General features: G+C 35.1%; 1 long non-coding RNA gene across 1 annotated transcript in view; it reads right to left on the bottom strand.

The window, feature by feature from the left end:
* Positions 1-13,008: 13,008 nt before the first annotated feature.
* The window catches only part of LOC123331878, a 95,019-nt gene continuing 89,058 nt past the window's right edge, over positions 13,009-18,969 (bottom strand). The window contains exon 3 of the long non-coding RNA XR_006548680.2: positions 13,009-13,141. This is a non-coding gene — a long non-coding RNA (uncharacterized LOC123331878). The remainder of the gene's footprint in view (positions 13,142-18,969) is intronic.

The raw sequence follows: 18,969 nt of genomic DNA, 5'->3' as shown, positions 1-18,969 counted from the left end.
GAGAGTGCTATTGAGCATTTGGACCTAGAGCCTTTTTGTTCTCATCATGTCAGACCAACTAGTAGTTATCAGCTTGCTTCCTTTTTATGAAAAAAAGAAAGGGCAACCCACAATAGCAATAGTTCTCATTGCATGTGTTAATGACAGTATTGTAATGTGGCCTCTTTTCCACTCTGGATCATAGATGATGTGCTAATGTACCAACCTACTCCTAGCATTAAACATTATTAATAGCTAAAACAAATATGCTAGCTGCTCAACATTTTATATCTCTTCTCTAGCCAAATGCAATGGCAACCCACTCCAGTATTCTTGCCTGGAAAATCCCATGGGCAGAAGAGCTTGATGGGCTATATAGTCCATGAGGCTGCAAAAGAGTTGGACATGACTTAGTGACTGAATAACAAGAACAGCAAACCAAATGCAATGTCATCAATGATGCTGAGAGCCCAAGTCTGTTTAATGCAGTCTTAAAAATATTTTATGATATTTTGTCTATAATAATACTATCAATGTTGGCAATTTTTCATCTTATATTTTCCATTCTTCCTCCCTCTGATGGCCCCTTTGACTTCCTACAAGTTCTACAGTTTATAACAACTGTTAGCTGTCATTGCATTCTCTGTCCCCAGAATTTTTATTATTATTTCAGTCATCCAATGAGGAATATTACTTTTGTAGTGTTCAGTTTGGTTGTTCAGTCATGTCCAACTCTTTCCGACTCCATGGACTGCAGCACACCAGGCTTCCCTGTCCATCACCAACTCCCAGAGCTTACACAAACTCATACCCACAGAGTCGGTGATGCCATCCAACCATCTCAATCTCTGTCGTCCCCTTCTCCTCCTGCTTTCAATCTTTCCCAACATCAGGATCAACACCACAGTTCAGAAGCATCAATTCTTTGGCAGTCAGTTTTCTTTATAGTCCAACTCTCACATCCATACCTGACTACTGCACAAAACATAGCTTTGACTAGACAGATCTTTGTTGGCAAAGCAATGTCTCTGTTTTTTAATATGCTGTCTGGGTTGGTCATAGCTTTTGTAGTGTTATTCCTATGTTAATAATAAAATAATAACTTACTGTTATTAAGAAGGGAAAGCCTCTAACCTCTTCACAATTTGATATTTGCCTGCCATTATTACTGAGTTGTTTCACTTATATTATTACAAACACAATTTTTTCTATTTACATTTCTGTATTTTTTCTTTTTAACCCTACTAGAAAATAGATGTTAAATGTCACTGAAGAAACTAAACTGACATTGTAATTTACCTGTTTTTTTAAATTTCTGGGCTTCCCAGGTGGCGCTAGTGGTAAAGAACCCGCCTGCCAATGCAGGAGACATAAGAGACACAGGTTTGATCCCTGAGTCGGGAAAATCCCCAGGAGGAGAGCATAGCAACCTGCTCCAGTATTCTTGCCTGGAGAATCCCATGGACAGAGGAGCCTGGGCAGGCTACAGTCCATAGGGTTGCCAAGAGTTGGATACCACTGAAGTGACTTAGCACAGCACAGACATAATCAAATCTTTTAAAAAATTAATTATTTTAATTGGAGGATAATTACTTTACAATATTGTGATACATTGGCATGAGCCAATCCTTTTATAAAGCCTTTTTCAAAGGGCAATGTTAGGTTCACAGTGAAATCGAGAAAGTAGAACAGAGATTTCCCATATATCCTTTACCCCCATGCATGCATATCCTCCATTATTATCACATGTCCAGTGTAGTGCATTTGTTACAATTGATGAACCTAATACATTGATAAATCATAATCATCCAAATTCCATACTTTAGTGTTCATTCTTGGTGATGTGAATTCTATGGGTTTGCATATATGTGTAATGACATGTGTCAATCATTATGGTATCATACAGAGCATTCTCACTATCTTAAACATTTTTCATCCTCCACCTATTTATCCCTCCACCATCCCTAAACCCTGGTGGCCACTGATAATTTTGTTTCCATAGTTTTGCCTTTTCTAGAATGTCATATAGTTGGAATCATATACTGTGTAACATTTTCAGATTGGCTTCTTTCACTTAGAAATATGGATATAAATTTCTTCTATGTTTTTTCATGGCTTAATAGCTCATTTAATTAACAATCAATTATTTAAATGTATTTATAATTAAGTTTTAATTATGCAAATAATTTAATATTTATTTACTTGTTTATAAATTAAATGATTAATTAACATTTAGTTAATAGTTTCCCTGGTGGCTCAGATGGTAAAGAACGTGCCTTCAATGCGGGACACAAATATTCAATCCCTGGGTCAAGAAGAACCCCTGGAGAAGGGAACGACTAAGACATTCCGATTTTCTGAAAGTGTGAGTCACTCAGTCATGTCCAACCCTTTGTGATCCCATGGACTGTAGCCTGCCAGGCTCCTCTGTCCATGGAATTCTCTAGGCAAGAATACTGGAGTGGGTAGCTGTTCTCTTCTCCAGGGGATCTACCCAACCCAGGGATTCAAGCCCAGTTTCCCTCATTGCAGGCAGATGCTTTACCATTTGAGCCACCAGGGAAGCCCCATTCCATTGTCTAGATGTACCATAATGTATTTATCCAGTCACTTACTGCAGGATATCTTGGTTGCTTCCAAAGTTTGGCAGTGATGAATAAAGCTGGTATAAACAGCCATCTGTAAATTTGGGGGGACCATATGTGTTTTCAACTCCTTTGGGTAAATAGCAAGGAGTGTGACTACTGGATCATACAATAAGAGTATATTTAGTCTTGTAAGAAATCAACAAACTGTCTTCCAAAAGTGCATTCCTACCAGCAATGACTGTGTCAACAGATCTGACCATTCTAATAGGTTACACATCTATATATACCTAATGGTTTTTCATTGTTCTTTTTGTATTTCCTTGATGGGGTATGATGTGGAACATCTTTTCACATACTTATTTACCATCTCTGTATTTTCTTTAGTGATGTCTATGTTAAGATCTCTGATCCATTTTTTAATCAGATTGTTTTCTTATTATTGAGTTTTTAAGAGTTCTTTGTGTATTTTGGATAACAGCTCTTCATAAATTGTATCCTTTGCAAATATTTTCTCCCAATCTTTGACTTGCCTTCTCCTTCTTCTGAATTTGTCTTTCTCAGAAGTTTCTAAATTTACTAAAGACTAGCTTATCTATTGTTTCTTTCATGGATTGTGCCTTTGATGTTGTAACTAAAGCATTATCACCATATCTGAGGTCATCTATGCTTTCCCCTATGTTATTGTCTAGGAGTTTTATAGTTTTCTGTTTTACATTAATGTCTATGACTTGATTTGAGTTAATTTTTGTGAAGGGTAAAAGGTCTGTAAGTCAGATCTTAAAAACACGAATGGGAGGTGGGGCACAATTCACTCTATAACATATTATGTTATTGTCCTATGAGGTGAATAATGATTAGACATGGATTTCACACATTGAAAAAGTATTATTTTAAGATAATTCAATTTTTTCAATTTGGTTTTCTCATAATAAGGGTAATTATTTATAGCTTAGTCATATTGTTTGCCTTTAAATCCTTCTCTTTTAAAATGACTAAACCCTTCCAACATAATTAGTAGCAAGACTACACTGAGTTAGAGTAAGTTGAATTGACTAATTGTTATTGAATTTTTTTTAATGTTGAATTATTGTTCTATAGATCTTCCCAACTTGGTAGATGCTTTCTTTAACAAAACTCTTGTTCTTCATAGTGTTAACCACTTTTCTAACTCTGTATTGTCTATATTATTATTGATCCATTTTTCACTTTGTATTATAATTAATCTTTTTACATTTTTCCCCTCCAAAGTTTTGAGCTTTTTTAGGAAAGGGATAAAGTTGTGTTGTGTTTATTAATACCAGTATATATTTAGTTTTCTATAAACAATTGTTGAAAGAAAAAATAAATTAATGTATATTGCAACAAGTCAGTGACTTGGCCATAGTGTCTTAATTAAGTTTACATGTTTACTATGTAATTGAGTTTTGAAACCATCCTTATTTACTGAATAACTAGTCCAGATCTCTTTGTATTATACTTCTTAGGAGTGAATTGCACATTTCTTTCTAACAACCAATCAAAAAATTATTGAAAAAAATCTTTTCTCTTCCAGTAACAAAAATATTTGCCATACCTTTTAGTCAATTGCTAGATACACTGCCCACAGTATGTATGTCATCTTCAAACTTGCAAATTGGTTGCCATCAAAAGGTTGTATCATTGTTTTCTCTTTTTTCAGTTATTTCTTTTATTTGTATTATCCCTATACTAGTTTATTTTAATTTAATTTTCTTTTCTTTTAATAATTGAGTGTAATGGATGTTTAACTCACTGATTGTCATTTTTCTTTCTTTTCTAATATATGTGTTTGAGGCTCTAGATGTTCCATTAAGCATAGTTTTAACAATTACATATTATATGATAGGGCTTCCCTGGTGGCTAAGTAGGTGAAGAACCTGCCTGCAATGAGGGAGACCCAGGTTCAAACCCTGGGTCAGGAACATCACCTGAAAATGACAATCCAGTCCAGTATTCTTGCCTGGAGAATTCCATGGACAGAGGAGCCTGGTGGGCTACAGTCCATGGGGCCACAAAGAGTCAGACACGACTGAGTGACTAACACTGTGACTTTCATTATATGATAAATGCATATAAACTCAGAAAATATTTTAGAAATGTTTTATACTGAATAAATATAGCTACTTCCATGCTTACTGGGAGAATTTAGAGCTTTCAATGCATATGTTAGAAATAAATGAAAAAATTCTTACATGAGTATATTTTAACTTTAATTTATAAGCACAAAAGGACTTTATAGTATGTTTGGAACACTTGTACCCTTTTAGTTTCATCTTTGGATTATATTTAAAACTATTTTATATCTAGGATATACATATAATCTGCATTACATTGGACATTATCAGTTTATGATTATTTTCTTTATGTAAATATCAGTCCTGCAAAATTTACTCTCAAATAGTCCTAATGATAATTCAAATCTGGCAAATTTTAAATGTTCTGTGTGTGCCTACCAGAAATCTGCATTCCAAAGCTATAGGGTTCAGTGCATTTAATTCATTTTAATCATGTTATTCAAATCTTCTGTATACTTAGTGATATTTTAATATTTCACTGTTTTTACTTCTTTCAATTACAAGGAGTGTTCTTTTATTCTCCCATTGTGGAAGGTGAGAAGAAAATATGGACTAGGAAAATATGAGGGGGGGGAAAGCCCTGTGTTGTTGAATCTAAATTAAAGATAAACTACTATGTATAAAATAGGTAAGCAACAAGGATATATTGTATAGCATGGGAACTACAGTCATTATCTTGTAATAACTTTTAGTGGAGTATAATCTGTAAAAATACTGAATCACTATGCTGTACACCTGAATTTAATATGATATTGTAAATCAATTATACTTCAATTAAAATTTAATTAACTGATTAATTGAATGGACTACAAGTGCTCATACCCTCGTAGCAGAGAACATATCTAGCAGCTAGATCTTGGTTTCTAAATACTATTCTCCATCAAGAGAACCTGGAATGCCTAGGAGAAATGTCCTATTCCAGTTTCTGGGAAGGGAGAATATGTGAATCTGAAACATATTGTGGGAAAAAAGACACACAAGGAAATACTCAGAAATAAATTGGGTGGTGAAAAAAGGAGATAGGATAATCTTCGAAAAGATCCCATATGTCAAGTTTAGGGCAAGTTAACATTAAAAAGGAAAATGACAGTTTGGCATTAATGGACTATGAAAATGAGTGAAAAACGAATTAGCCAATATGAATACCCACTCAAGAAGAAACAAAGGAATGAAGGGAAGGAGGGAGGGAGAGGGGAAGAAGGCAGAAATAAAGAAAAGAAAGAAAAAAAAAGGAGAGAAAAGGAGGGGGAAGAAGGAAAGAGATAAAGAATGAAAGAAAGTGGTAATATATACAAAAGGCAGTAAATATGGAATGATAGAATTATGATGACTGCAAGGAGATCCAACCAGTCCATCTTAAAGGAGATCAGTCCTGGGTGTTCATTGGAAGGACTGATGCTGAAACTGAAACTCCAATACTTTGGCCACCTCATGCGAAGAGTTGACTCATTGGAAAAGACCCTGATGCTGGGAGGGATTGGGGGCAGGAGGAGAAGGGGATGACAGAGGATGAGATGGCTGGATGGCATCACCGACACGATGGACATGAGTTTGAGTCAACTCCGGGAGTTGATGATGGACAGGGAGGCCTGGCATGCTGTGATTCATGGGGTCGCAAAGAGTCAGACACGACTGAGCGACTGAACTGAACTGGCTGACTGACAACACCAATGCAATGATTTTGGAAGAATTCATCATCAAATGTAAAAAACAAAAACAAAAACCTGTGAGTAAAATGTTGCTGGAAAACAGGTATTTCCATACTCCCAAAGAATCTTTTCAAAGATGATTAATTACAAAGAAAAATGTATAGTTTTATTATGAATAGATCTAGCTTTTAGAAGTTTTAGTAAGTAATCAAACTTGGTATCACCAATAATTTTAACTATCTCATCTTATGTGTCCCTGATGCAGTGACATGAGATACACAGCATAACCTATGTAAATAGATTTTCCAAAATTATTTACTTGAGTACAATCATGAGGAAGCAGTTGACACATATTATACAAGAGTATTCCAAAAGGTCAACATTGTGACAACCAACCAACAACAAAAACAATTGTTCTAGACTTAAAGATATTAAGCAGACATGACCAAATGCAACATACAGATCTGGGCTGTACCTTAGATTGAAAAAAAATAGACATCTTTGGAACAAATAGGAAAAATTAAATTTGTACTGTATGTTTGATAATGTATTTGAATTAATAATTTCCATGGTGTGAAGAGTTTGGGGATAACATATAGCTTACTTTCAAGTAGTTCAAAAAAAATATAGATAACATACATATTCCACACCTTATCACACAGAGAAAGAGCTAGAAATTGAGATAGAGACTGGGGGGCGGGGGGATGGAATTTGACAATTGGTGAATCTGTGATCTATGTAGGATTGTTGTACTCTTCTTTTAAAGTTTCGTTTTGTTCAATATTTTTCTGAAATAATGTCTGTTTTCAAGTCTTTGTTAGATAATTCCAGCATCATTTCCATTTCAGCATTTGTACTCCCATTGTCTTTTCCCATTTAAATTCTCTCTTTGTATGCTGGCTAATTTTGTATTATTTCCTAGACATTTTGAATATTATGTTACTGTGGGTCTTGTTTAAAGTCTGTTGGATAATGTTGAGATTTTTGTTTTATCAAGCAGTATCCTCATTAATTGCAGAGAGAGATTTCCAACCTGCCTTTTGTTTTCTTTTTTTTTTTTTTAATTTTATTTTATTTTAAACTTTACATAACTGTATTAGTTTTCTTGATTCTAACGTCAGTTCAGTTTTCAAGGCCTTTACAGTTCTATTTAGACCCATCATGTGTGTGTGTGTTCCACCCAAAGCTCATTTTGGGACCTGGATGGTGATCTGTTTGTCAGTTCAGGTCTCAATGTCTTTGGCATACTGAATAGTGTTAAGATTCATCTCTGAATACTATAGAATGAGCCCAGGGATTAATTAACAATTAAGGCACTTCCTAGTTGCTTAGGATTACCTTTTAAGTCTCCTGGCTAGAATGCCATAGCTTTAATTACACCACTGTGTCATACTCACAATACACTTTCTTTGGGTGTTTGAAGTTTCCTGTCTTGAACCAGAACTAGACAGCTTCTCCTGAATCTTTCTGATTGTTCTCTGCTGTCCATTTCACTGTTCCCTACACAACTAAATAGAATATCAAAGAAAAAAATGTAAATCTATTACCAGTTCAAGTGGAACTTTTAATTTCCATCTCTTCCCCATTCTGCCTGCTATTACTTACTTTTTGTTGTCCTCAAACATCTAATTTAATTCTGTCTAGGATTTACAATTATATTTAGTGGGAGAGCAGAGTGGTATGTACTTACTCTGTCTTATTCAAAACAAGAACCTGCATTTGTATGTGTGTGTGTGTGTGATTTTTTAAAAACAGATGTTTATTCCACTAGATTGCGATTTCATGATGGTAAGATCCTTTTGTTTGCTCTTAATTTTATACCCAATTTTATACCCTTATATGTGCTGTGCTTAGTCGCTTAGTCATGTCTGACTCCTTGTGACCCCATGGACTGCAGCCTGCCAGGCTCCTTTGTCCAAGGGGATTCTCCAGGGGTTGCCATGCCCTTCTCCAACAAAATCTTATATGGCTCTATCTCATTTCAGGCTGTTATAACAAAGTATCTTAGGCTGAGTAGCTTAGGAAAAACAAATGCTTATTTCTCACAGTTCTAAAAGCTAGACATCCAATATCAGGGTGCTAACATAGTCACATTCTAGTGAGGATTCTCGTCTGGGTTGCAGAAGGCTGTTTTCTTGCTATGTCCTAACATGGTGGAAAGGAGAAAGATAGCTCTCTGGCCTCTTTTTATAAGGGCAATAATCCCATTTATGAGGGTTCTGCCCTTAGACCTAATTACTTCCCAAAGTCATCATCTCCAAATACCTTCACATTGGGGAATTAGATTTCAACCTAAGAATTTCTGGGGGGACACAAACATTTAGTCCATAATAAGCTCTTCACTTATTTCTCTTTGATATTTCCAATAAAGTTTCATTGTTGTTCTTGTTTTATAGATTTTACACATTTCTTTTTAAATTTATTCCTGGCAAACTTATATTGTTGTCCACAAAGGCCCTCTTATCTGTAGGTAATTGTTAAGATCAGTGTTCTTTGGGAGGAAGACAGCAGAAAAACTCCTATTCCCCTATTTTGTTGATATCATTCTTGTTACTATTGTGAATTGAATTTGTACTTTCTCAGTAGTTGCTGCGTATTTGTAAAAGAATTCATATTTTACCTATATTGATTTTCTTTCTGGACACTTTACTGGTGTTTTTATTCCTAATCAATTTTCAGCATATTCTCTTAGGTTTTATAAGCATACAATCATAATGCCAGCCATCAGTATATTATTTTACCATTTTTTCTAATAGTAAGGTGAATTGTAGCTGTGTGCCTTATTACTGTTTTCTTTTTTTTTTTTTTGCTGCAATATGCCTTTTATTTATTTTTTTTTTTTTGCTTTTTATATAATTTTATTTTTTTTTAATTTAATTTTATTTTTAAACTTTACATAACTGTATGTCTGGAATGCTGGTTTCCAACTAACAGGCCATATCAAAAAACACCTGAATGGTTTTGATAACTGCTATCTTTTTTTCAACATAACTTTAATAAAATATTCAACCTTAGGATTCATTCTACCATGTCCCTCATTTATGTCCCAGTTTACCAGTTCCTTCTTGATATTGCTTTCTTCATAACCTAGCCTTACCCAAACTGAAACATCTCAGTTGCATTGTTCATCCATTTTGCCTAATCTGTCATCCCTCAACACAGAATACATAGTAATACTTTTAAAAATAGTTTATTTAAATATTTTTACACAAGGCTTTATAATAGGGATCACTGTCTTTTCTTTGGAAAAATACATGAATAAGCTATGAACAAGCTGTATGTAGGTAGGGTGATGTCCAAATTACATCCAGTGTACAGAAATGTCTAAGTTGTATTGCATAAAAACTGAATGGAAGTGACTGAGGTGTTAATGGTAGTATGAATTTGTTAATTTTGTTATCATAATTAACAAAATTAATAATGCTAATTTTCAGAAACAAAAGCAAGGGAAAGGAGAAAGGAAGTATCATGGTTAATTTTAGGTGTCAACATGTCCAGACTAAGGAATTTCCAGATAGCTGGTAAAACATTATTTCTGGATGTGTCTGCTAGAGTGTTTCTGGTAGACTGAATAAGAAAGATTGCCTTTACCAGTATGTGTAAGCATCCTACAATCCATTGAGGGCCTACCTAGAACAAAAAGCCAGGGGAAAGGCAACTTGACTCTTTGCTTGAGCAGGGACATTCTTCTTCTCCTGCTCTTAGATATCACTGATCTTGGTCCTTGGGCTTTTGGTTTTGTCCTTATACCACTGGTCCCTCAATTCTTGGGACTTTATATTTGAACTAGAATTCATACTGTTGGCTCCCCAGTTCTTAAGGCCTTCAGAGTTGGACTGAATTACACCACTGGCTTTCTTAGTTCCCCAGTTGGCAGATGGAAATTTTCATTCTCCATAACCATGTGATCAAATTCCTATAATGAATTTCCATACATATGTATATATGTAGATTGGTGAATCTATCAATCTACATTTGTTTCTGTAAGTAATGAATCTATCATCTATATATAATTATATATATATTTTTGTGTATATATATATTTTTTTTGTATATATATATATATATATATATATATATATTTGTACATATCTTGTATGGTTCTTTTTCTTTGGAGAACTTTGACTAATACAAGAGGTTCTAGTAACAAGGCATATTGGCTAAAATCTGTAAAGTGACCAGTGAAGTATCTGATTGTAAGGTGGACTGATGCTTTTAAGAACAGGTGTATTATCACAAAATTGTACTTGCAGACATGCCTTGTGTGAGAGATTTGAAGGAGATCAATGGAAAAAAAAAAAAAACCTTTTGTGTGATGGGTAAGGTAACACAAAATGTAAGATCCTAAGAATAGCCATAGATATTAAAAGTCAAAAAGTGCAGAGAGATAGAAGGAGAGGCAAGTAAAAGAAAATAAGTCCTTGGGATTTCTAAGCTCTGTGTCAAAAGGCACTTGACTTCCCATAAGATGTGGCCAAGCCTCTAGCCACTACTTCATCTTCTCCCAAATGTAGTTTTGAATTACTTTAACACCTTAAACTTATTTTCTGTATCTTTCAGCCAAGTGTCTTGCACAGAGTGCATGCAGATTGTGCATTATTTCAATACTTTATGGAATCTACTTAGGGGATTAACAGGAAAACGCCAATAATAACAAGTAGAAAATTAAATGTTACACAATAAACCATATAAAGTATTAGAGATATTTAAAGAAGAGAAATATTTCATCTTCTTTGCAAGCACAGTAAAGGTTTCACAAAATATTTTGCACTTAGTGGTTTGAAATAAGGTTGCATAGATTTTTGTTATTTAAATTAAAGAACAGTAAGTTTCTGGTAAAGGAAAAGCAGGAAGGAAGGCACAGTATTAAGAAGGTGAGGAGTAAAGGCTTAGGTGTTCAAGAAACCATCAATAATTCTACTTAGTGGAAATATAAGGTATGTTTAGTATATCTATTCAGAGGCCAGGCAAATATGAGAAAAGTCTGACAAAGTGAAAGATACTAAGAACTGGTTCCATCTACCCTGAAACAAAGGAATGGGCATACCACACTGGAAAGCATTCAAATTCACAAAGTTTTGAAACATCATATAAGCCAGACAAATCACATCTTCCAGCTGGACTTAACCCATAGATTTTTAAAAAAATATTAGAACACATGAACACAACTGAACATATGGCTTGTCCATAATGACTGCAGATGAAGGCATGTAGTGCTTATTTATTAGGTAACAAAGGGCCATGGAGAGTTACTGAGCAAGAGAATAATAAATTAATCAGCACTGCTTTCAAGAAACTGCATAGAACAAAATGGAATAGGCAGAGATTTACTGGATTAGGAGGCTAGAAGACTAACATGTGGTCCAGACAAGAAATAGTGAAAGGCTGAACTAGAGCGGGTGGTAGCAGTGGAATACAAAGGAGAGTATGGAAGTAAAAGGCACTGTAAAGATTGCATTTTTAAGCTGTAGACATCCAAATGTTTATCATTTGTGGAATTGATTAAATACTCAAGCATATGTTCATAAGCAGAATATTATATAGCCAGTAAAATATATTCCACCTTTTATGCATTGATATGCAAAGGTTTCCATAGCACATTGCTAAGGAAAATTCCAAGCTAAAAAAATTGATAATATGCTCTAATTCATATAAAATATTGTTGAAATCTGTAGACAATTATAGATAGATTCCTGGAAAAATGTCAAACCAAATTGCTTCTCTTTTAAATTCCTTGAATTTCTCTGCAGTAGCATATATCATTTTTGTAATCAGGAAACACCAAGTCATTTTCATTCTTGGAGAAAGAATACTTTAATTATAACACAATGTGAAAAGTATTACATGGATATAAGCACATATTCGGGCTTCCCTGGTGGTTCAGTTCAGTCACTCAGTCGTGTCCAACTCTTTGCAGCACGCCAGGCCTCCCTATCACCAACTCCCAGAGTTTACCCAAACTCATGTCCATTGAGTCAGTGATGCCATCCAACCATCTCATCCTCTGTCATCCCCTTCTCCTCCTTCAATCTTTCCTTCAATATTTCCCAGCATCAGGGTCTTCTCAAATGAGTCAGCTCTTCACATCAGGTGGCCAAAGTATTGGAGTTTCAGCTTCAGCATCAGTCCTTCCAATAAATACTCAGGACTGATCTTCTTTAGGTTGGACTGGTTGAATCTCCTTGCAGTCCAAGAGACTCTCAAGAGTCTTCGCCAACACCACAATTCAAAAGCATCAATTCTTCAGCACTCAGCTTTCTTTATAGTCCAACTCTTACATTCATACATGACTACTGGAAAAACCATAGCCTTGACTAGATGGACTTTGATGGCAAAGTAATGTCTCTGCTTTTTAATATGCTGTCTAGGTTGGTCATAACTTTCCTTCCAAGGAGTAAGCGTCTTTTAATTTTATGGCTGCAATCACCATCTGCAGTAATTTTGGAGCCCCCCAAAATAAAGTCTGCCACTGTTTCTACTGTTTCCCCATCTATTTGCCATGAAGTGATGGGACCAGATACCATGATCTTAGTTTTCTGAATGTTGAACTTTAAGCCAACTTTTTCACTCTCCTCTTTCACTTTCATCAATAGGCTCTTTAGTTCTTCTTCACCTTCTGCCTTAAGAGTGGTGTCATCTGCATATCTGAAGTTACTGTTATTTCTCTCGGCAATCTTGATTTCAGCTTGTGCTTCATCCAGCCCAGAGTTTCTCATGATGTACTCTGCATATAAGTTAAACAAACTTGGTGACGATATACAGCCTTGATGCACTCTGTCCTATTTGGAACCAGTTTGTTGTTCCATGTCCAGTTCAGCAGTAAATAATCGGCCTGCAATTGAAGAGACATGGATTCAATCCCTGGGTAGGGAAGATCTCCTGGAGGAGGGCATGGCAATGCACTCCAGTATTCTTGCCTGGAGAGTCCCATGGACAGAGAAGCCCCAAGGGCTTCAGCCCAAAGGATCACAAAGAGTTGAACATGACTGAAGCGACTTAGCACACAGGCATGCAAGCATGTATTCATGGGGTATTGATAGGGTGAGAAGAAGTAAGTCAGGATAGAAAACTTCCAGCTGAGTTGATCTTAGAAGAATGAATAAGAGACCATGAGATAGAATTTGAAAACAAAAGTGCTCCAGATAGAAGTTTTACAAAAACAAGGTTAAAGGGAACAGAAGTCTCTGAGATCTTGAAGCAGAATCTTTACTCTAGAGAATTATTAAATACAATCCCTTAAAGAACACCTCAATCTTTTAGAACATCTGAAATATAATATATTTTATAAAATTTGTACTAGAACAAAATTGTAGTACAAATCAAGGTCCACTTGTGATGGAATCAAGTTTCAAGGAACTTGAATGGTAAGAAAACAAAACCCAATTCCATTTTTCAGAAACGTCATTTTCTCCATGTCAAGAAACATGTCTATTAACACTGGATAAAAAAAAAAGTCACATCATTAGGATATTACCAAACTTTGCATTATGGCAGAAATGGTACAAACTGATAAATCTTAGTGATAAGCAGATAAAGAATCCAGAAACTAACTGGTGATTTCACAATTTAGCTAATGAGAGATGAAAGGGAAAGGAATAAAGAGAAAGGGGGTGTCACAGCAGTTGGCAAGCCTGCAACCATTCAATCAAGAAAACATGCCAGTGATATAACATCAGTTGTTATGTTGACTTTCACACTTAGGAATATGAAAAAACTCACTATAATCAACTTAGTAAACCACAGTCACATTTCTGTTAACAAAACATATGTAACTTTATACAATTTATAAAATGAACCCTTTGGAATCCTCCTACATTGTTGGTGGGGATGTAAATTGGTACAGCCACTATGGAAAACAGTATGAAGGTTTCTCAGAAAACTAAAAATAGAGCTACCATATGATCCAGCAATCCCAGCCCTAGGTATATATCCACACAAAGCTATAATTCAAAAAGATACATACACCCCTATGTTCATAGCAACACTATTTACAATAGCCTAGACATGGAAACAACCTAAATGTCCACTGACAGATGAATGAATTAACAAGATATGATATGATATTATATATATATATATATATCAGAATGCTACTTAGCCATAAAAAAAGAACGAAATAATGCCATTTGCAGCAACATGGATGGACCTGGGGATGATCATACTAAGTGAAGTCAGAAAGAAAAAGACAAATACCATATGGTACCACTTAATACATAGAATCTAAAATATGACACAAGTGAACATATCCATGAAACTGAAAATGCCTTATGAACATAGAGAACAAACCTGTGGTTGCCAAGGGGGGAAGAGGTTAGGAAAGGGATGGGGTAGGAGGTTGGGGTTATCAGATGTAAACTTTCATATACAGAATGGAAAAACAAAGTCCTACTGTATAGCACAGGAAACTATATTTGATATCCTATGATAAACTATAATGAAAAAATATTTTAAATTGTGTGTGTGTTTGTGTGTGTATATGGGTGAGTCGCTTCACTGTACAGTGGACATTGATGCAATATTATACATCAACTACACTTCATTAAATGAAATAAAAAGAACCCTTTTGTTTAAAATTGCATGTAAACATACTTTATTCATCTATTGCCATTAATGCCATGACTTTGAACTATTTAAAACAAGATATGTGCATCACAGTTTTTATTTGTACATATATATTAATTTTACATATATATTATATTTGTTTTATAGGTATTTTTCAATTAATGGTTATTTATTTATCCTGTACTCTCACCCATATTTACAGCTGAATTCTCCAATAGTCCTAGTCCAAGTGAAAAGCAACCTTGCTTAGAAATGCAGCTCCAAACACATGAAACTGCCCATCTCAATGTCTTTATAGACTTAAAAGCCAGAGCATATACACCCTGGAATACTTCAACCTCTATATCATAAGTACTTTTACTGTAATTATTATTACTTCAAAGTTTTAAAGCACACTAATTCTCTTGCTCTTACTGCACTTGAATTTAAATAATTATACTTCATTTTCTTCTCTGATACTTCAAGTTTCATAATGGCAGGGATCTTGACTATTCTTGTCTAATACACAGTAGGTACTTCGTAAATGAATGAATTTTTGTATTATTATCATTATTTATCTTAATATTTTCCTACTATGTACCAATCATTATATTAAGCACTGCTATTCTAAAACTTGTGAAATACCCAATTTGGGTGAATTTTATACATGATAATATAGAGTGAAATATAAGAAAAGTTTCTGATTTTAGTAAGAGTGAATCATTTTTAGACTGTATTTCCTGATCCTTTACAGATGACAATAAAAGTCTTTTCTGATAGACATCTTTTTTTAAATGTATTTATTTTAATTGGAGGCTAATTACTTTACAATATTGTATTGCTTTTGCCATACATCAACATGAATCTGCCACGGGTGTACATGTGTTCCCCATCCTGAACCTCGCTCCCACCTTCCTCCCCATACCATCCCTCTGGGTCATCCCAGTGCACCAGTCCCAAGCATCCTGTATCATGCATCGAACCTGGACTGGTGATTCATTTCACATATGATATTATACATGTTTCATGCCATTCTCCCAAATCATCCCACCCTTGCCCTCTCCCACAGAGTCCAAAAGACTGTTCTATACATCTGTGTCACTTTTGCTGTCTCGCATACAGGGTTATCGTTACCATCTTTCTAAATTCCATATATATGCATTAGTATGCTATATTCGTGTTTTTCTTTCTGGCTTACTTCACTCTGTAAAATAGGCTCCAGTTTCATCCACCTCATTAGAACTGATTCAAATGTATACTTTTTAATGGCTGAGTGATACTCCATTCTGAATATGTACCACAGCTTTCTTATCCATTCGTCTGCTGATAGACATCTAGGTTGCTTCCATGTCCTGGCTATTATAAACAGTGCTGCGATGAACATTGGGGTACACGTGTCTCTTTCAATTCTGGTTTCCTCAGTGTGTATGCCCAACAGTGGGATTGCTGGGTCATATGGCAGATCTATTTCCAATTTTTTAAGGAATCTCCACACTGTTCTCCATAGTGGAAACCCTCTCCAGTATTTATTGTTTGTTGACTTTTGGATAGCAGCCATTCTGACTGGCGTGAAATGGTACCTCCTTGTGGTTTTGATTTGCATTTCTCTGATAATGAGTGATGTTGAGCATCTTTTCATGTGTTTGTTAGCCATCTGTATGTCTTCTTTGGAGAAATGTCTGTTTAGTTCTTTGGCCCATTTTTTGATTGGGTGGTTCATTTTTCTGAAATTGAGCTGCAGATGTTGCTTGTATATTTTTGAGATTAATTCTTTGTCAGTTGTTTCATTTGCTATTATTTTCTCCCATTCTGAAGGCTGTCTTCTCACCTTGCTTATAGTTTCCTTTGTTGTGCAGAAGCTTTTAATTTTAATTAGGTCCCACTTGTTTATTTTTGCTTTTATTTTCAATATTCTGGAAGGTGGTTCATAGAGGATCCTGCTGTGATTTATGTCAGAGAGTGTTTTGCCTATATTCTCTAGGAGTTTTATACTTTTTGGTCTTACGTTTAGTTCTTTAATCCATTTTGAGTTTATTTTTGTGTATGGTGTTAGAAAGTGTTCTAGTTTCATTCTTTTACAAGTGGTTAACCAGTTTTCCCAGCACCACTTGTTAAAGAGATCGTCTTTTCTCTACTGTATATTCCTGCCTCCTTTGTCAAAGATAAGGTGTCCATAGGTACATGGATTTATCTCTGGGCTTTCTGTTTTGTTCCATTGATCTATATTTCTGTCTTTGTTCTAGTGCAATACTGTCTTGATGACTCTGGTTTTGTAGTAGAGCCTGAAGTCAGGCAGTTTGATTCCTCCAGTTCCATTCTTCTTTCTCAAGATCGCTTTGGCTATTTGAGATTTTTTGTATTTCCATACAAATTGTGAAATCATTTGTTCTAGCTCTGTGAAAAATAACACTGTTAGCTTCATAGGGATTGCATTGAATCTATAGATTGCTTTGGGTAGTATACTCATTTTCATTATATTGATTCTTCCAATCCATGAACATGGTATATTTCTCCATCTATTAGTGTCCTCTTTGATTTCTTTCACCAGTGTTTTATAGTTTGCTATATATAGGTCTTATGTTTCTTTGGGTAGATATATTCCTAGTATTTTATTCTTTTCGTTGCAATGGTGAATGGAATTGTTTCCTTAATTTCTCTTTCTATTTTCTCATTACTAGTGTATAGGAATTCAAGGGATTTCAGTGTGTTGATTTTATATCCTGCAACTTTACTGTATTCATTGATTAGCTCTAGTAATTTTCTGGTGGAGTCTTTAGGGTTTTCTATGTAGAGGATCATGTCATCTGCAAACAGTGAGAGTTTTACTTCTTCTTTTCCAATTTGGATTCCTTTTATTTCTTTTTCTGCTCTGATTGCTGTGGCCAAAGTTTCCAAAACTATGTTGAATAGTAGTGGTGAAAGTGGGCACCCGTGTCTTGTTCCTGACTTTAGGGGAAATGCTTTCAATTTTTCACCATTGAGGATAATGTTTGCTGTGGGTTTGTGATATATACCTTTTATTATATTGAAGTATGTTCCTTCTATTCCTGCTTTCTAGAGAGTTTTTATCATAAATGGATGTTGAATTTTGTCAAAGGCTTTCTCTGCATCTATTGAGATAATCATATGGCTTTTATTTTTCAATTCGTTAATGTGGTGTATTACACTGATTGATTTGCAGATACTGAAGAATTTTGCATCCCTGGAATAAAGCCCACTTAGTCATGGTGTATGATCTTTTTAATGTGTTGTTGGATTCAGATTGCTATAATTTTGTTAAGGATTTTTGCATCTATGTTCATCAGTGATATTGGCCTGTAGTTTTCTTTTTTTGTGGCATCTTTGTCAGGTTTTGGTATTAGGGTGATGATGGCCTCATAGAATGAGTTTGGAAGTTTACCTTCCTCTGCAATTTTCTGGAAGAGTTTGAGTAGGATAGGTGTTAGCTCTTCTCTAAATTTTTGGTAAAATTCAGCTGTGAAGCCATCTGGACCTGGGCTTTTGTCTGCTGGAAGATTTCTGACTACGGTTTCAATTTCCATGCTTGTGATGGGTCTGTTAAGATTTTCTATTTCTTCCAGTTTTGGAAAGTTGTACTTTTCTGAGAATTTGTCCATTTCTTCCAAGTTGTCCATTTTATTGGCATATAATTGCTGATAGTAGTCTCTTATGATCCTTTGTATTTCTGTGTTATCTGTTGTGATCTCTCCATATCCACTTCTAGTTTTATTGATTTGATTTTTCTCCCTTTGTTTCTTGATGAGTCTGGCTAATGGTTTGTCAATTTTATTTATCCTCTCAAATCACCAGTTTTTGGCTTTGTTGATTTTTGCTATGGTCTCTTATGTTTCTTTTGCATTTATTTCGGCCCTATATTTTAAGATTTCTTTCCTTCTACTAACGCTGGGGTTCTTCATTTCTTCCTTTTCTAGTTGCTTTAGGTGTTCAGTTCAGTTCAGTTCAGTCGCTCAGTCATGTCCGACTCTTTGCGACCCCATGAATCGCAGCACGCCAGGCCTCCCTGTCCATCACCAACTCCCGGAGTTCACTCAGACTCACGTCCATCGAGTCAGTGATGCCATCCAGCCATCTCATCCTCTGTCGTCCCCTTCTCCTCCT

This window comes from Bubalus bubalis, chromosome X (genome assembly GCF_019923935.1).
Source record: "Bubalus bubalis isolate 160015118507 breed Murrah chromosome X, NDDB_SH_1, whole genome shotgun sequence".
Classification (NCBI taxonomy): Eukaryota; Metazoa; Chordata; class Mammalia; order Artiodactyla; family Bovidae; genus Bubalus; species Bubalus bubalis.
The sequence above is the reverse complement of the archived record's forward strand: the minus strand, read 5'-3'. Positions and strand labels throughout refer to the sequence as shown.